Genomic DNA, 18,040 nt, shown 5'->3' on the forward strand with positions numbered 1-18,040 from the left:
ACTATAGCTCATCAGGTTCCTCTGTCCATGCGATTTTTCAGGCAAGAATACTGGAGTAGGTCGCCATTTCCTTCTCTAGGGGATCTTCCTGACCCAGGAATCGAACTCATGTCTCCTGTATCTCTTGCATTGGAGGCAGATTCTTTACTCACTGAGCCATCATGGAAACCTGTGACACATGGTAAATGCTTAATAAATGGCAGTGAGTATTATTTTTTATTCATGCAATGAACAACAACATATAGTTAAGCCATAAACATCAGGCACTCTGCTAAGTTCTGGGAATAAAATACAGAACGACTTATACCTCGTTCCTATTCTCCAAGAGTGTGTTATCAGACAGCAGAATTAGGCTATTAAGTAAATGGTAAAATGTGACAGATGCCAAGATGAGGGGTGTTAGGTGGGAGCAGGTTTCAGGAGCATCAGAACTGGGATGAACCCAGAACTGGAGGAAGACTGGGTATAAGTTCACCCAGTGGAGACTCAAGAAAAGCCTCTCTGGCAAAGCTTTGCAGGGAAGGACATACCTGAACTGTTGACCAAGGTGCCATGTGGCCAGAGGGATGAGGCTGAGAGCAGCGAGGACCTGGGTCGTGAAGCCCTGTGAGCTACACAGAGGAATCCTGACGTTATCCTGAATACAGTGGGAAGTCATCAACGTGCTGTCAGCAGGACTAAGACCTGATCTGATTTGCTTTTTAAAGGTACCTCTCTCCATGGAGAATGAGATTAGATGGGGGCGATGGTGGGCTTTGGACCAGGGTTGCAGCATCCACAGAGTCAGATGTGTAACTTTCATCTTCCAGCAGCCATACTGGAGTGAATGGTTTGTATTTACATATTTTGGAATATTTCCTTTGGCTTTTTAAAAAGACCTATTTTTCCCTTGGCTTTAATGTCAACTATTTACTATATACTTTTGTATCATGTGCCTTGGTTAGTCTCCTGAAATATACTTTGTGGAATGAGGATGGAGAGAAAGAAAGAAGAAAGAGAGGAGAGAGTACCTATGAAATGATGCCCCTTTTAAAAAACACATTTGAATGTATGTGTGACTTGGCGGTAAAGAATCTGCCTGCAAAGCAGGAGACTTGCAGGAGATGCAGCTTTAATCCCTGGGTCGGGAAGATCCCCTGGAGGAGGAAATGGCAACCCACTCCCGTATTCTTACCTGGGAAATCCCAAGGACAGAGGAGCCTGGCAGGCTGCAGTCCATGGGGTTGCAAAGAGTCAGACACAATTGAGTGACTAAACACCAACAATGTACGTATATTAATAGCTGGTTTACTTTGTTGTACAGCAGAAAGTAGCCCACTGTTGTAAAGCAATTATACTCCAATGAAAAAATGACAAATTTTAAATTAAAAAAAAATTAAAATACATCACTTCTAAAGAACTGAAGGCTTTCTGTCGTGGATGTGACCTGACTAGGGAGAAGGACCACAGAGCAGACTCCGTGGCACGTTTCCACCGTCAAGTGCATTATATTCTTGTTAAGGATGTGACCTAGAGAGCCGTCCCATTTTAGTCCAGTCCCAGCTTACATCCTCTGTTAAACATCTGACTGTAATTCAGAGAAACCTGTTTGTTAAAGCTGGTGCAGTCAGAATAGTTTATCGAAATCAGAGTTCATCTGCTCTTTACCCAGCAAGGTGTGTGTGAGAGAAAGATTTGTTCAACCAGGTGATATTCAGCTGCATAATAGGCTAACCTGAGCCCTTTGAATTCAAACAAAAGAAGTTCTCAGCCTGATTGGAATTAACCCACTCTGACTTCTGCTTCATCTTTGCTAAAGCAGAGATGATATTGTTGGGCAGGCAGAGAACCTGTTGGGTGTTAATGGGGGGTGGGGTTCAAGTTGGTCTTGCTTTTCTCAAACTATTAAGAAAGAACAAAAAACATTATTTCGAATGAAATCAGTTTCCAGGAAGAAGGAGAAAAAAAAAAACAAACCCTGAGAATTTATTATTAAAGAAAGAAATAGAGCCAAGGTGAAAAAAAGGCCTCCTCACATCTCCTGGCCAGGTGCTCTGTGCATATAAATGTTTCAAGTTAAGCTTTAAGATCAAGGGGAAGTCTGTAGGGAGCCTTGTTTCCTGGAGATCTGCTTGCTGGAGCTGCTCCCGAATACAGGCTGCCCATTTTTATTTGGTTATTAAGGATTAAAGGGGGCGACGATTCTGGAAAGGTAGTTCCTTGGTTTCCATTAACTTGGTACAAGATAGTGAAACGCAAGTGTCCAAGGGAGAATTTGCATATATATTCGGGGCTATCGGCTCTCATCCTTCCCTGCCATCCTGTGTATGCTTAACATGAAATTGCCCTTCCTCTCCTGAGCTCAAGCCAGAAAGCAGCTTTGCTGCAATGACTGAGAATCTCGGTGCCTCTCAGAAATCCTCCTGGTTTGCACAGGAGCGCAGAGGGAAGATGAAAAGAATTTCACATGAGATGGTGTTGCTCGAGGTACCTCGGCGGAGCAGTCACCTCAGAAAGCAGCTGGCCCTTCCCAAGTTTGCTGGGCTTTCAGTGTCTCTGAACATACGAGCAGGGAGGCCACCCATCACTCCATACCCAGATTTTAAAATTTGGTTTGTTATTGCTTCTGTCACAGCATGTCCTCCTAACTAAGGTGTGCCTGAAGTTACTTTTATCAAGTGCCTAAGAAAGCTTAGTGATAAAATAATGTACACTTGAAGAGAAGGCTTTGCCACTGTGGTGGGTCATTTTGTTCCAAAGATCTCAGAGTGTGGGGTCATAATTGCTTATTGCAATAATAGTCATTAAAATAAAAGTATCGGTGAGGAGCTCTGCCATCAAAAAGAACAAAATAACACTCCCCCCCCCAAAAAAAAAAAAAAACCAGTTTCTGATTTCAATCCACTCCTAGCAGAATGAGAACTCAGAGTTTATAAAGATTTACACTTTCGGTCATCAACATTTTTCATCCCCACGACAGCTCAGGAAATTCAAACGTAAAGACCAATGGGCTGAGTCTGAGAGACCAAAGTGACTTGTCCCAGATCACGTGACTAGCAACTCATCCACTTTGGAATGGAACCTAGATATTTTGACTCTGATTCTTGTGACTTCAATACTGCACATTCTTCTTCAATTATTCCCAGGTTTTGTAGCACAGAAATAGGCTGCATAGTTTGAATAGTGAAAGATCAAATAAAGAAATATAGTTCTGGAACAGTGTCTCTTGCTGACTGTATGTTTTTAATTGAAATTTGAGTGTGCTCAGGGCCTAATTTATTTTATGCTATAACTTCATAGTTTCATGTTCATGACTACCCAGTATCGCGGAGATTTTAAATGTGTGGGTGCTCAGTCGTACAGTTGTGTCAGACTCTTTGTGACCGCACTGACTGTAGTCCGCCAGGCTCCTCTGTCCTTGGGATTTCCCAGGCAAGAATACTGTAGTGGGTTGCCATTTCCTCCTCCAGGGAATTATACATCCATTGCTTCCTAGTAATGAACACAGTTTAAGATTATAGACATGTAGTTTCACTTTGTGGTTATAGCAGTCTTCTGCTAAAATGTGAACTACTTCTGTTTGAGATGGAATAATAACCTAGAAGTAAAGACCTAAAAATATTTCACTGCTGTGCGTACTAGTCCGTAGACCTCTGTAAGGTACTTGCTAGCTCTCCGCTTTTAAAATGTTTCTGAATGCTGCTGTTCCAGTCTGTGATACAGAGGTGTTAGAGAAATTCAGGTTGCGAACAGGATTGCTCAGAGCAGTAGACAGTCCACTTCATTTATTATTAGAATATATCTTAAGAAAAAGCCGTACACAGGCATTTGAGCGTGCTGGGTTTAGCCGTGATCAGATGCAGAATCTGACTCCCTCTTTCGGTCCCACCAGCAGTGCCTTAATTTGTGGGTATTTAAGGAGAAAAGATGTGTTGCCTGACTCATCCATGCAACAAGTTTTCAACCCATTTCTACTGGGCATGGGGCACGAGCTGATCGCCCAGAAGTCAGCTAGAGAGAAGACCTCAAAGAGCTTTGAGTTGGCAGTTCCAGCGGCAAATAGGAGGCTAGTGGGAAGGGGGCATTCTCAGCAGGCAGCCCAGGACCACTCAGCCCCTTGTGAAAACCCTGAAGAACCAGTATTGTTTCAGCATGACCATGACTGTTACTTAAATGTGATGGCAATAACTTATTTTCTACTGCAATTCTTGTTGCCAATGCACATGGTGAAAATTTCTAAAATAATGTACCATTGTACTGTTGCAAATTTTTTTTCCTAAATAGTATGAATTAGTGTAAGACAACTCTGTTTAGGGTTGAATTGTTTGGGGATGAGAATAAGAAAATACACGGAAAATTAAGCTAACAGACAAACGAACAAAATGAAAGTCGCAATTTGAGTGATCTAAGAAACCCCAGGCTGCAAATTCTACCAGAGCCATGGATAGGTTCTCTTTAACTTGTTATTTTTCCAGGAACCTCTGTTTCAGTATTATAACAAGTTAGATTCCAAACACTGGATGGTTTGGAGTTCATTCCCATGCATTTTTATTTCTAGATATTTAAACAACTCTATGACAATGACCTAGTCAGAATGACCTAGTCAGATGTTATTATAGCCATTATACAGAGGAGTAGACTGAGACATAGGGATAGATTAGAGATACCAGCTAGTAGTAGAGACTGGAATTTAACTTCAAATCCAATCATTTTTCTACCTTCCTACCCTGAATTCTAAATTAGGTCTTCAAAAAATTTGAACATTTAAAACACCCAATATGTCTAGTTAAGTAGCTATTTTGGGAGCTAAGTGATCTTAGAGTCATCCACCCTTGCAAGCAACTCCATCTCAGAACTGAGAGTGAATTCAGTTTTTCCCAGCTTCAGAATAGAGGAGCCTTTGGGAAAATAAGTTTAAAGGTTGTGGATCACCAGTCACTTTTGACTGGTAATTTAAAAAAAATCAAACAAACCATCTGGCAGTTGTGTCTTAACTTCTTCCTGCTGCCAAGAGCTGGACCTATACACGTTCAGACCTCACACCCAAATGCCAATGTCTGCATATTCTCACTATGAAGAGGCGTTTTCAGTCAAAGCAGAGAGAAATGAGGCTCTGCCTGTCTGTTGCAATAACGTTAATATTACCTCTGTTCAGATGCTTTTAGAAGTACGAAGTTAAATGCAGAGCCCTGGAGATGCCCGGGAGCACACACGAGATAAGCATAACCATTCACGAAACACTAAGAAACCAAAAATTTGCAGAATAAACTCCACCATGACTAAGTAGAACAACGTCGCCTTTTCCAATATGAGATTGACAGCAGGAAATAATGACAATGAGGTTAGTGTGATGCAGAGATGTGGAAGCTATGTATCTATATGTTATATATGTTCTTGGTCAGAATAAGCCATGATATTATTAACTATCCATGTAAATTTAGGCTTGGGAAATAAAAGGCCTGAAATTTGAGGGAGGCAAATTCAGTCTGGCTATAGATAAGCTAAGGAAGAGTAGATATAAAATAAGTGTTCACTGCAGGTGCTTTGACAAGGAAATGTCATTCATATTAGTGGATAGCATTTCAGAATTTAGAGGAGCAAAGGGTCAGCTTTGCAACAAGCGCTTCAACTGCAGAATGGAATGTGCTGAGTAAAACTGGCCTGAGATGGACCTGGCAAAGGCAGTGATGGGCTGAGTTGGCCCCTGGGGACAGGGAAGAAAACGCTGGTGTCCAGTGGCCTGTTGACCACTTCAACTCTTATCTTTTCCACTGCTGTTAAGTGAGAAAAGGATTTTACACACACACACAACTATATACATGCACATCTATATACATGCTGGTTTATTTATCTATGTAAGACTTAATTTTTAATTAGAAAAAATTTTTAAGACAATTTTTTTTGCTGTTTTAGGTTCCCAGCAACATTGAGAATACAGAGATTTTCCATGTACTCGATAGATGTGCGTAGCCTCCACCCTTATCAACATCTCCCCCAGAGTGGTACATTTGTTATCATGAATGAACCTACACAACTTATACTCACCCAAAATCTGTAGTTTGCATGATGTTTCACTCGTGGGCTTGTACATTCTATGGGTTAGGACAAATGTATAATGACGTGTATGCATCATCATAGTATCGTACAGAGATTGTCACTGCCCTTCACATCCTCTGCGCTCTGCCTACTAATTGCTCTCTACTCCCCTACCTTCAATTCCTGGCACCATTTTTCTCCATACTTTTGCCTGTTTCCAGAATGTTGGAATTTTATGGTATGCAGTCGTTTCAGATTGGTGTCTTTCACTTAGTAGTATGTGTTTAAGTTTCCTCCTTGACCTTCATGGTTTGATAACTCATGTCTTTCTTGTTGTTGTCCAGTCACTTAGCTGTGTTTGACTCTTTACAACCTCATGTACTGCAGCACACCAGGCTTCCCTGGCCTTCACCATCTCCTGGAGCTTGATCAAACTCATGTCCATTGAGTCAGTGATGCCATCCAACCATCTTATCCTCTGTTGTCCCCATCTCCTCCTGCCTTCAGTCTTTCCCAGCATCAGGGTCTTTCCTAATGAGTCAGCTTTTCACATCAGGTGGCCAGAGTATTGGAGCTCCAGCTTCATTTCTTTCTGCTGCTGCTGCTAAGTCGCTTCAGTCATGTCCGACTCTGTGCGACCCCATAGACGGTAGCCTACAAGGCTCTGCCGTCCCTGGGATTCTCCAGGCAAGAATGCTGGAGTGGGTTGCTATTTCCTTCTCCAATGCATGAAAGTGAAAAGTGAAAATGAAGTCACTCAGTCATGCCTGACTCTTTGCGACCCCATGGACTGCAGCCTACCAGGCTCCTCTCTCCATGGGATTTTCCAGGCAGGAGTACTGGAGTGGGTTGCCATTGAGTTCTCTGTCATTTCTTTCTAGTGCTGAGTTATATTTCATCGTCTAGATGTATTACAGTTTACATATCTATTTACCTAATGAAAGACATTTTGGTTGCTTCTAAGTTCGCCATAAATATCAGTGTGCAGGTTTTGGTATAGGCAAAACTTTTCAACCCCTTTTGTAAATGCCAAGAATGTGCTGGATTGTACACTAAAAGTGTGTTCGGTTTTGTAAGAAGCTGCAAAATTGCCTTCTAAATGTCTGTACCATTGTGCATTTCTACCAGCAGTGAAAGAAAGTTCTTGTTGCTCCACATCCTCAGCAGCATTTGGTATTGCCAGTGTTCTAGAGTTTTGGCCATTTTAATAGTTGTGTACCTGGATCTTATTGTTGTTTTAATTTGCTTTTCCCTGATGATATATGATGTGGAGCATCTTTTTCTATGCCTACTTGCCATCTGTATATCTTCTTTGGTGAAGTGTTTGTTCAGCTATTTGACTCATTTTTTAAATTGGGCTGTTTGTTTTCTTATTCTTGAGTTTTAGACGTTTTTTGCACATTGTAAATAACAGTCCTTTATCAGATGTGCCTTTTGTAAATATTTTCTCCCAATCTGTGATTTGTCATCTTGTTCTCATGATGGTTTCTTTCACAGAGCAGAAGTTTTTCATTTTAATAAAGTCCAGCTTGTTAATTATTTCACAGACCATGCCTTTGATGTTGTAGCTGAAAAGTCATCACTATACTCAAGGTCATCGAGAAAACCTAGCTGTTATCTTCTAGAAGTTTTATAGTTTTGCATTTTATGTTTAGATTTGTGATCCATTGGAAATTAAGTTTTGTGAGGGGTATAAGGTCTGTATCTAGATCTCTCCTTTTGTATGTGGATGTCCAGTTGTTCCAGCACAGATGGTTGAAAAGACTATCTTTGCCCCATTGTACTACTCCGCTCTTTTGTCAAAGATCAATTGCCCATCTGTATGGAGTTCTAGTTGTGGCTGTCTCTTCGGTTCCAGTCATCTGCTTGTCTGTCCTCTCACCAACAGCATACTGTTTCACTACTGTCGCTTTTTAGGAAGCCTTGAAGCTGAGCAGTGTCGATCCTCCAACTTTGTTTTTCTTCAATATTGGGTTGGCTCTTCTAGGTCTTTTATCTTTAATACAGATTTTAGAATCAATTTGTTGATATCCACAAAATAGCTGGAATTTTGATTGAGGTTGCATTGAATCTATAGATCAAGTTGGGAAGAAATGACATCTTGAATCTCCTTATCCATGGATATAGACTATCTCTTCATTTGTTTAGTGCTTTGATTTCATTTATCAGAGTTTTACAGTTTTTCAAATATAGTTATTATTCCTATTTTCCTAGCATTATACCTAAGTATCTCCCTTTTTTAGAGTGGTAATGTAAATGGTATTTTGTTTTAAATTTCAAATTCTACTTGTTCATTGCTGATATACAGGAAAACAATTGACTTTTATAAATTAACCTTGTATTCTATCCTGAATAGAAGGACTATAAGCCCTTGTTAGTTCCAGGAATTTTTTGTTGTTGATTCTTCCAAATTTTCTATTAATACATAGATGATCATGTCATCTATGAACAAAGATAATTTTATTTCTTCTTTTCTAATCTGTGTATCTTTTCTTGTCTTATTGCATTAGCTAGGACTTTTAGTACAATATTGAAAAGGAGTGGTGAGAGGGGACGTTCTCACTTTTCCTGATCTTAGTGGGAAAGTTTCTAATTTTTCATCATTATGTGTAATGTTAGAGGCAGGTATTTTGTAAATGTTTTAGATCAAGTTGAGAAAGTTCCACTATATTCCTAACTTGCTGAGAGTTTTTAAAATCATGATGGGTGTTATATATTGTCAAAATTTACTGATATCATCATGTGATTTTTCATTTTTAGCCTATCGATGTGATGAATTATACCAACTGATTTTGGAATGTTGAACCAGCCTTGCCTACCTGGGATATATCCCATTTGGTCATAGTATATGTAAGCATGCATATTTATTTAATTTTGCATTTGCCCTTCTAACTTTGTGTGTGTGTATGTGTGTGTTAGTTCTAGAAGGTCTTATAGGTCTTCACAGAACTGTTCAGCTTCTTCAGCATTAGTGGTTGGGACATAGACTTGGATTACTGTGATATTGAATGGTTTCCTTGGAAACAGAACAGAGATCATTCTGTCATTTTTGAGATTGCACCCAGGTACTGCATTTTGGATTCTTTTGTTGACTATGAGGGCTACTCCACTTCTTCTAAGGTATTCTTGCCCACTGTAGTAGACATAATGGTCATTTGAATTAAATTTTTCCGTTTAGTTCACTGATTCCTAAAATGTCAATGTTCACTCTTGCCATCTCCTGTTGGACCACTTCCAATTTACCTTGATTCATGGACCTAACATTTCAGGTTCCTAGAGTCCCTTGGACTTCAAGAAGATCCAACCAGTCCATCCTAAAGGAGATCAGTCCTAGGTGTTCATTAGAAGGACTGATGCTGAAGCTGAAACTCCAATACTTTGGCCACCTCATGCAAAGAATTGACTCATTGGAAAAGACCCTGATGCTGGGAGGGATTGGGGGCAGGAGGAGAAGGGGACGACAGAGGATGAGATGGCTTGATGGCATCACCGACTCAATGGACATGAGTTTGGGTGAACTCTGGGAGTCGGTGATGGACAAAGGTGGCCTAGAATGCTGTGATTCATGGAGTTGCAAAGAGTCGGACACAACTGAGCAACTGAACTGAACTGAACTGATCAATATTGTTCTTTACAGCATCGGACTTTACTTCCATCACGTCACATCTACAGCTGGGCGTTGTTTTAGATTTGGCTCCAACTCTTCTTTCTTTTTGGAGTTATTTCTCCACTCATCTCTAGTAGCATATTGGGGAGTTCATCTTTCAGTGTGATATCTTTTTGCCATTTCATAGTGTTCATGGGGTTCTCGAGGCAAGAATACTGAAGTGGCTTGCTATTCCTTTCTCCAATGGACCACATTTTGTCAGAACTCTCGACCATGACCCGTCCATATTAGGTGACCCTAAATAGCATGACTCATAGTTTCACTGAGTTAGACAAGGCTGTGATCCAAGTGGTCAGTTTGCTTAGTTTTCTGTGATGGTGGTTTCCATTCTATCTGCCCTCTGATGGATAAGGATAAGAGGCTTATGGAAGCTTCCTGATGGAAGGGACTGGTTGCTAGGGAATCTGGGTCTTGTTCTGATAGGCAGGGCAGTGCTCAGAAAATCTTTAATCCAATTCTCTGTTGATGGGCAGGGCTGTTTTCCCTCCCTGTAGTTTTTCCTGAGGCCAAACTGTGGCAGTGGTAATGGCAGTAATGGTGACCTCCTTCAAAAGGACTTTTGCAAACATGTCACAGCTCCTAGGACTGTTGTATTCAGTGTCCCTGACCGCATGGCAGGCCACTGTCAACCCATGCCTCCACCAGAGACTCCTGGACATTCACAGGAAAGGCTGGCTCAGTCTCTTGTGGGATGACTGTTCCTTTCTCCTGCGTCCTGGGGTACACAAGGTTTTGTTTGTGCCCTACACGAGTCAGATTCCCAGTTACTGTGGAAGTTTTGCCATCCTGTGGAAGTTCTATAATCAAATCCCTCTGGCCTTCAAAGTCAGATTCCCTGGGGGTTCTGAGTCCCTTTGCCAGAAAACCAGGTTGGGAAATCTGTTGTGGGCCCTAGACTTTTGTAAGTGTGAGAACTTCTTTGGTTAATTGTTCTCCAGTTTGTGGGTTGTATGCTCGGTAGCTCTAAGGTGGGGCTAATGGTGACCTCCTTCAAGAGGACCTATGCCATACACTGTGTATCCCAGGTCTGCTGCAGCAAGAGCCCCTGTCCCTGCAGTAGGCCACTGCTGACCTGTGCCTTCACAGAAGACATTCAAATACTCAAAGAGATATCTGGAGTAATAGGCAAGTTTGGCCTTGGAGTACAAAATGAAGCAGCGCAAAGGCTAACAGAGTTTTGCCAAGAGAACACACTGGTCATAGCAAACACCCTCTTCCAACAACACAAGAGAAGACTCCATACATGGACATCACCAGATGGTCAATAGAGAAATCAGATTGATTATATTCTCTGCAGCCAAGGATAGAGAAGCTCTATACAGCCAGCAAAAACAAGACTGGGAGCTGACTGTGACTTTGATCATGAACTCCTTATTGCAAAATGAGACTTAAATTGAGAGAGAGTAGGGAAAACCACTATACTATTCAGGTATGTCCTAAATAAAATCCCTTATGATTATACAGTGGAAGTGCCAAATAGATTCAGGGGATTAGATCTCATAGACAGGTGCCTGAAGAACTATGGACAGAGGTTCATAGCATTGTACAGTAGGTGATAATCAAAACCATCCCCAAGAAAAAGAAATGCAAAAAGGTAAAATGGTTGTCTGAGGAGGCCTTACAAATAGCTGAGAAAAGAAGAGAAGTGAAAAGCAAAGGAGAAAAGGAAAGATATACCCATATGAATGCAAAGTTCCAAAGAATAACAAGGAGAAACAAGAAAGCCTTCCTCAGTGATCAGTGCAAACAAATAGAGGAAAACAATAGAATGGCAAAGACTAGAGATCTCTTCAAGAAAGTTAAAGATACCACAGGAACATTTCTTGCAAAGATGGGCACAATAAAGGACAGAAGCAATGTGGATCTAACAGAAGCAGAAGATATTAAAAGAGGTGGCAAGTATACACAGAAGAACTATACAGAAAAGATCTTAATGAATCAGATAACCACGATGTTATGATCATTCATCTAGAGCCAGACATCCTAGAGTGCAAAGTCAAGTGGCCCTTAGGAAGCATTATTACAAACACAGCTAGTGGAGGTGATGAAATTCCAGTCGAGCTATTTCAACTATTAAAAGATGATGCTGTGAAAGTGCTGCACTCAATATGCCAGCAAACTTGGAAAACTCAGCAGTAGCCACAGGACTGGAAAAGGTCAGTTTTCATTCCAATCCCAAAGAAAGGCAATGCCAAAGAATGTTCAAACTACTACACAATTGCACTCATTTCACACACTAGCAAAGTAATGCTCAAAATTCTCTGAAGTAATGCTCAAAATTCTCCAAGCTAGGGTTCAACAGTACATGAACCAAGAACTTCTAGATGTTCAAGCTGGATTAAAAAAAGGAAAAGGAACCAGAGATCAAATTGCCAACATCCCTTGTTTCATAGAAAAAGCAAGAGAGTTCCAGAAAAACATCTACTTCTGTTTCATTGACTATGCTAAAGCCTTTGACTGTGTGGATCACAACAAACTGTGGAAAATTCTTGAAGAGATGGGAATACCAGCCGCCTTACCTGCCTCCTGAGAAATCTGTATGCAGTTCAGGAAGCAATAGTTAGAACCGGACATGGAACAATGGACTGGTTTCAAATTGGGAAATGAATACATCGAGGCTGTATATTGTCACACTGCCTATTTAGCTTTTATGCAGAGTACATCATGTGAAATGCTGGGCTGGAGTAAGCACAAGCTGGAATCAAGATTGCCAGGAGAAATATCAATAACCTCAGATATGCAGATGACACCACCCTTATGGCAGAAAGTGAAGAGGAACTGAAGAGCCTCTTGATGAAAATGAAAGAAGAGAGTGAAAAAGCTGGCTTAAAGCTCAAGAATGAGGTAGATCTTTATATGTTGTTATGGAAAGATCTCTTAACATCCAATGAAAAAAGCAAAGTGCAGGGCACTGCACACAGCACAGGTTCTAGAAATGGACAGAAAAGGAGGTTCTCTCTCCACGTCCCCTTTCTCCCTCCTCAGTCTCCTTTCCTTTGTTTCTTTCTGGAAATGCCCGTCCCTCCCCAGAAGCTCACTGGTGGTCCTCTATGAGGAGATAAGGCAGGGATGGTGGTGGGGCACTTATTTTCAGCTGTTGAGCTTAAAGCTGGCTTAGAAAACTAAGATCATGGCATCCGGTCTCATCATTGCATAGCAAATAGATGTGGAAACAATGGAAACAGTGACAGATTTTATTATCTTAGGCTCTAAAATCACTGAAGATAGTGACTGCAGCCATGAAATTAAAAGACACTTGCTACTTGGAGGAAAAGCTATGACCAACCCAGACAGCATATTAAAAAACAGAGAGATTACGTTGCCGACAAAGGTCCGTCTAGTCAAAGCTATGCTTTTTCCAGTAGTCATCTATGGATGAGAGAGTTGGACCATAAAGAAGACTGAGCACTGAAGAATTGATGCTTTTCAACTGTGGTGTTGGAGAAGACTCTTGAGAGTTCCTTGGACTTCAAGGAGATCCAACCAGTCAACCTAAAGGAAATCAGTCCTGAATATTCATTGGCAAGACTGATGCTGAAGCTGAAGCTCCAATACTTTGGCCACCTGATAAGAAGAGGTGACTCACTGGAAAAAAACCTTGAAGCTGGGAAAGATTGAAGTCAGGAGGAAAATGGGATGACAGAGGATGAGATGGTAGTATGGCATCACTGACTCTATGGACATAAGTTTGAGCAAGCTCTGGGAATTGGTGATGGACAGGGAGGCCTGGTGTGCTGCAGTCCATGGGTTTGCAAAGAGTCTGACATGACTGACTGAACTGAACTGAACTTCTAACTTTATGGGGGAGAGGAGAATATTTCCTGAATATTTAAAAATATCTAAATATATGAAACTGTTGGTTTATGTCACAAACTGAATACAAGATCTGCATTTTCACACTGATTTTCATCTTTTTATTGAATTCTGCAGGTAATGAGATTGGAAGTTTTCTCTTTGAACATGATGGTAGTGATCAGACTATCTGCAATCTTGTACTCACCTAAGGTTTGAAGCTATGGCCAAAAATTATATTTATCTTATTTTTATAAAGTACAAACTGTGTTTTTAGCAATATAATTTTAGGATTTCAAGTTACTAAATGAACTTAGTAAAGATTTCACTATCCTGCAATTCATGTCTTGCTTTTTATTTTCCATGTAAATAGGACCAACATACAGTTATTTCCAAATTAAGGAAGTTAGATACTGGCATCTAGAAATTAGGAAAGCTGAGGTTCAGTATTGATTTTGTATTAATACCTTCAGTGCAGTTCAGTTCAGTCGCTCAGTCATGTCCGACTCTTTGCAACCCCATGAATCACAGCAAGCCAGGCCTCCCTGTCCATCACCAACTCCCAGAGTTCACTCAGACTCACATCCATCGAGTCAGTGATGCCATCCAGCCATCTCATCCTCTGTCATCCCCTTCTCCTTCTGCCCCTAATCCCTCCCAGCATCAGAGTCTTTTCCAATGAGTCAACTCTTCGCATGAGGTGGCCAAAGGACTGGAGTTTCAGCTTTAGCATCATTTCTTCCAAAGAAATCTCAGGGCTGATCTCCTTCAGAATGGACTGGTTGGATCTCCTTGCAGTCCAAGGGATTCTCAAGAGTCTTCTCCAACATCACGGTTCAAAAGCATCAATTCTTTGGCGCTCAGCCTTCTTCACAGTCCAACTCTCACATCCATACATGACCACTGGAAAAACCATAGCCTTGACTAGACGAACCTTTGTTGGCAAAGTAATGTCTCTGCTTTTGAATATGCTATCGAGGTTGGACATAACTTTCCTTCCAAGGAGTAAGCATCTTTTAATTTAATGGCTGCAGTCAGCATCTGCAGTGATTTTGGAGCCCAAAAAAATAAAGTCTGATGCTGTTTCCACTGTTTCCCCATCTATTTGCCATGAAGTGATGGGACCAGATGCCATGATCTTCGTTTTCTGAATGTTGAGCTTTAAGCCAACTTTTTCACTCTCCACTTTCACTTTCATCAAGAGGCTTTTGAGTTCCTCTTCACTTTCTGCCATAAGGTTGGTGTCATCTGCATATCTAAGGTTATTGATATTTCTCCTGGCAATCTTGATTCCAGCTTGTGCTTCTTCCAGCCCAGTGTTTCTCATGATGTACTCTGCATAGAAGTTAAATAAGCAGGGTGACAATATACAGCCTTGACGTACTCCTTTTCCTATTTGGAACCAGTCTATTGTTCCATGTCCAGTTCTAACTGTTGCTTCCTGACCTGCATATAGGTTTCTCAAGAGGCCGGTCAGGTGGTCTGGTATTCCCATCTCTTTCAGAATTTTCCACAGTTTATTGTGATCCACACAGTCAAAGGCTTTGGCATAGTCAATAAAGCAGAAATAGATGTTTTTACCTTAGCCACTATCTATTTATTGCATGTTACAGTTGGATCATTTCTTTTCTGCACTATTGTGAAGTAGAAATAAAAGGATTAGTAACACATAACAGAATTTATTCAATGTCTATTGATTGGCAAATATATACCAGGGCTATAATAAATAGCAGGGATCATACATTAATAAAACAAGGTCTCTGCTCTAGTGGAGCTCACAGGTAAATGACACAGGTGAGTAAGCAGATAAATAATTCGAGTGCTCTATCCGAGATATGACTAGAGTTTTCTGAAAATTTAGAGGATAATGGATCACTGGGACTTCCCTGGTGGCCCAGTGGTTAAGATATGCCTGCCAATGCAGGGGACGTGGGTTCAGTCCCTGGTATGGGGAGATTCCACATGCCTGGGGGCAACTGAGCCCCTGTGCCACAGCTACTGAAGTACTTAGAGCCTGCAAGCCGCAGCAAGAGAAGCCCCTGCAAAGAAAAGCCGACACGCTGCAACTGGGGAGTAGCCCCCGCTTGGCATAACTAGAAAAATCTGTGCACAGCAACGAAGACTCAGCACAGCCAAAATAAATACTAACATAAATAAATATTTTTTATAAAATAAACTCTGCCTGAGGGAGTTCCATTTGACTTGTGTCTTGAGTACTTTTTGTATATGCTCGTCAATTCTCATAAATGAAGCAAGGATTACTGTCTTCATGTATTTCACGAACCCTCTGCCCAGATGACTGAGATGTACTCCAAACTGACTACCCCTCCTGTAATAATATGTACTGTTTTCAGTTTACAGAGCATTTTCTCATGCAAGTCTTGACCCAATGCCTATTACTCGGATGTGATGCTCCTCATTTCACAAGTGAGAAAGCGAAGCCCAGAAAGGTCAGTAATGTGCATAAGGGCCCATCCCATACAGTCTGGCTTTGAACCTGGGCTTCTTTCTGGTTCCCTCAAACTCAAGTCTTTCCTCTTGTTTAACTCTGGTTACCTAAATGGTAAAGTCTAACAGCAGTATTTCATTAAGCTTCCCGTTTAAAATGGAACATTTTTCATTTATGTTTCTGTTGAAGAGATGGGCTTTCATGGGCCCAGATACCCAATCTGTTAAAATGAATTTAGGAGCAATTCTGCTGGGCAAGCCGGCTGTTCTATCCAACCCAGTCTAGTGTCGACAACAGAGGCCTCAAGGGATTTGCCAGGAAAGGACGTGGTTTTCCTCCCTGACATTAACCTTAAAGGTTAGGTGTACTCTCAGTAGCCATTTATGGCTCTGACATTCATAAATTTGGTCAAAACCTTTATGAATCCATTTATATTCCTTGCCTGTACCTCTTTTGTGGTAATGAGCTCCATGGGTTTATTATTTTCTTATAAAGTAATACTTCCTTTTATTTGTCCTTAACTCACCTAAAGTGTGAAGAAGCTTCCCTCCTCTAGTGAGGAACTGAGAATTCGGAGAATTGAACTTGCCTTTATTTTGCATCCGATCTCCCAAATTATCTAGGAATTTTCTATTTTTTTCTGAGCAAGAATAAAGAAAATTGTGAGTTCTATTTCTGTTGCAGAGGGACCAATATTTTATTTAAAGATTGAGAATCTATCTTCCGGCATATTTTCTGTGCACTTTTTGATGATGTTTAAACGTGCTCTGGAGTTCTCTTTTAGAATAACCTCATTTTGGTATTCATAATACAGTATTTGCATGTTGAAGGCAGCTCCGATCTGGGCCTAGGGAAGCTTGAGGAAATTTTTGTTCTAATCTACAGCCACTTTTGGAGAGTGAGTATATAGTTTATTATGTTGTATGTATTTTATAACCGAGTATAACGGATATATTATAGAAGCTTGTCGCATAGGACAAGCCAAGGTGTGAAGAATTTGTTATTCTAGAACCATCTCTGGATTGTGGCCTCCAACTTTATAAAATTAAGGGTTGAATTAAGTGAATTTCAACATCTCTTCATACTTTAAAATTTGGAGTCCCCAGTTTCCTTGGCTGTTGAGTTGCTGATTTAACTGAACACACCCAATCCTCTCTTCTCTAAGTTCCAATGGCTCCCCTGAAACTTCATCACCATTCATTTGCTCAAAGGCTTTTAGACGGATTAAACACACTGTTTACTTTTCTCCATGTTACCTATTTCTCACTTCAGAGATCTCTTTTTAAATGAAAAAAATCATAATTTCCCTACCCCACCCCTTTATAGAAATGATGAACTTTCCTATAGATTGTTCTCAAGTGATGGATTTGTTTTAGGTTCCACAAGCTTGTCTAGTTTGGAAGTAAGTCTTGAAGGTCTCCTCTGGATCTCTTCTGTTCTAGTTGTTCACACTTGTAATTGATCAGCATCACTCTTTAGGAGTTGCTATTGACAAGGGTAAATATTAACCAAAGGCTCTCCATTTGCATGTTTGAGTTTGCTCAAAATTTTGAGGCCCAGTGGTATCTATCCTAGCTATATTTGTTTGTTGACTTGATCTTTTTTCGGCATTAGCCTCTTACTGGTTTTGCCATGAAATGTACACATTGGTTAAGAATTATTTTCTTCACTTTTTTCCAAATAGCAAAAGCAAGGCTGTCAAGTTTTGAATCATTTGAATACATTACTCTGCTCAGCAAATGGCACTCATCATCCTTGCATTTGTGATCAGACCTTCTCTACCTGGAGGCTCTGATGCTTCCAGCACACAATTCATGCTGTGGTGAAAGCATGTGAACTCATGGGCCCAACAGTGTCATCTGTGAAATGGAGCCAGTGACACTGTGTCCTAGGATTGCATGTACACACCTCTGACACACAGAGGGTATTTCAGTTTGTAGATGTTTTCCTCCCTGGTGCTCTCTAGATCTTTCCTCCCACCTCCAACAATGCCAGTAGGAACGGACCACAGTGGCAGAAGCGTATGAAAGCCCTAGGACTCCAAGTCCAGAAGAAATGGTGTTCACGGAAGAATGCTGTGGTCTGTGAAAATATAAGTGGATTTTAGTATGACTTAT

The 18,040-nt window shown here is 40.8% G+C and overlaps 1 long non-coding RNA gene across 1 annotated transcript in view; it reads left to right on the top strand.

The window, feature by feature from the left end:
- The first annotated feature begins 15,831 nt into the window (after positions 1–15,831).
- The window catches only part of LOC147355012 (uncharacterized), a 66,695-nt gene continuing 64,486 nt past the window's right edge, over positions 15,832–18,040 (top strand). Inside the window, exon 1 of the long non-coding RNA XR_015144148.1 lies at positions 15,832–15,924. This is a non-coding gene — a long non-coding RNA (uncharacterized LOC147355012). The remainder of the gene's footprint in view (positions 15,925–18,040) is intronic.

The sequence above is a fragment of the Bos grunniens genome, chromosome 17, assembly GCF_055505025.1.
Source record: "Bos grunniens cultivar Pamir isolate PY7600 chromosome 17, Bosgru_T2T1.0, whole genome shotgun sequence".
In the NCBI taxonomy this organism is placed as follows: domain Eukaryota; kingdom Metazoa; phylum Chordata; class Mammalia; order Artiodactyla; family Bovidae; genus Bos; species Bos grunniens.